Genomic DNA, 2,022 nt, shown 5'->3' with positions numbered 1-2,022 from the left:
AAAATCAGAAACTATGTTTTTGGGCTGTATAATCTTCATAGGCTTTGCCTAGAGTGGCCTGTTTTTTGGCAAGCCCTCCCTCCACTCTTTATTTATTTATTTCAGTCAGGTTCAACCTGTTTTCTATTGGCTTGCTTTGGGGTTTGCCACTCCCCCTTATATTTGCCTTTGGCAATTTCATTTTTCCTTCCTCTGTGGGCATTATTTGTAACACTTTGTGTAATTATGGAGGACTATTATGAGGAGGATGAATATTATTATGATGATGACGCCTCTGGCTCCATGGAGCAGGATTTAGTTGAGGATTTGGACCAGGGCGTTCAACATTCTGTAAATAAAGCGCTAGTTTGCGCAATTGCTCCCTTGAAGCGCCATCTCTCTAATTACGCATTACAACAGGGCTGGTTACCGTCCACTTCACGGCGTGCTTCTTCCTCTAAATCTCCCAACAACCCCCATAAATCTGACTTTCAGAAATTGGCTAAGGTTTTATCCAGTGACTATTCTGGTGCTAAATCCTCCAAGGAAGCTCTGGCCTTGCACGTTTCACAGACAGATACTGATGACGCAACATCTACTTCGTCTTCAGATCGTGATGGTCCTCCACCTTCTAAGAAAGCTCGTAAGGAACATTTTGTAGATGCGCCAACCCATCCTCAGCTTCTCACATTCGAGCTTTCAGTTATTGTGTATCCTAACTCCTCCTCTTGGCTTCCGTCCCCAGCCGTGGCTGAATATGTTCAGGCAGATATTCTTCAGCCATTTGAGAAGGACGTAAGGGCTCGCCTTCGGTCAGAGTGTCCGCGTCCTGACTTGGCAGACAAATTGGCTGACACTCCGGAGGTAGACCCTACTATGGTAACATATCTTTAAAAGTATTCTAAGGACCCGAAAAAGGGTATTGACAGGGCATGGCATTCCTGCCAAGATACATTTTTGGATTTGCTGGGTCCTCTTATGAAAATTTTGGACCTGGGTTTTCAGGCCAAAGAACTGTCATCTATTGTGGATCCAGACGAATTGATTGAATGGTGCCAGAGGGCTATTTGTCAACTAGGGAATGCCAACTTCACAATGTCCTGTGAGCGCCGCTGCTCCATTCTACTTAAATTGGATCCAAAATTGGCTGAATTGTCCTCGTCCGAATCCGGCCAGTTAGCCCAGGGCTTGTTGTTTGGGCAGCCGTTCCTGAAAGAGTTAACAAAACTTGTTGCTACCTTTAGTGAGATGGACAAGGCTCAAGTGTCCCGTTTTTTGCAAGGGCCGGACGATACAGGGCACGATCATTCGGCCGCGGGTCCAACCAGAATACCCAACGTGGATTTCAGTCCCAACGTGGTGGAGGGCAAGACTCCGGTTACAATAACCGAACCTCCTTCTATCCATCTCGTAAAGGGAGAGGTCAATACAAAAAAGGATGCTACGGTGGTACCCAAGGAGGACATCATGATTCCAACACTTCAGGTGAGGTTGATCCTGGCTTCAGAGGTTGTCTTAGGGGGCAGGATTAAATTTTTTCTACCAAATTGGCCTCTGATCTCCAGCGATGCATGGGTGTTGGAGACTGTCCAGGGTTACAGGATAGAGTTTTACAGTTCCCAACATCAGTCCCATCCAACTACTCCCCTGGTTTTTCCCTTCAGGAACAGGAGTTCATTTAGGCGGAAATCGCTTCCCTTCAGCAAAAAGGGGCCATTCTTCGGACTTCTCTCCATTCTCAGGGTTTTGCAAGCACAGTTTTTCTGGTCCAGAAAAAAGGGAGCGGGTCCCGGTTAGTTTTCAATCTCAAAGATTTCAACGGAGGGGTGGTTTATCGCCACTTCAAGATGGAAGGCATCCATCTTCTGATAGATCTTCTTCGGGAAGGAGACTGGATGGTCCGCCTCGATCTGAAGGATGCGTATTTATCAATCCTCATTTACGGTCCTCATCGTCGGTTCCAGTGGCAAGGGAGTTGGTTTGAGTACAAAGTTCTCCCATTCGGCCTCTTGTCAGCACCTTGGTGCTTCACAAAGCTTCTGA

At 46.7% G+C, this 2,022-nt stretch overlaps 1 pseudogene; it reads left to right on the top strand.

The window, feature by feature from the left end:
* Positions 1–225: 225 nt before the first annotated feature.
* On the top strand, positions 226–1,776 carry LOC147747933 (uncharacterized; annotated as a pseudogene).
* The last annotated feature ends 246 nt before the right edge of the window (positions 1,777–2,022 follow it).

Source organism: Lissotriton vulgaris, chromosome 1_1, assembly GCF_964263255.1.
Source record: "Lissotriton vulgaris chromosome 1_1, aLisVul1.2, whole genome shotgun sequence".
Taxonomy (NCBI): domain Eukaryota; kingdom Metazoa; phylum Chordata; class Amphibia; order Caudata; family Salamandridae; genus Lissotriton; species Lissotriton vulgaris.
This window is presented reverse-complemented; position numbering and strand designations above follow the sequence as displayed.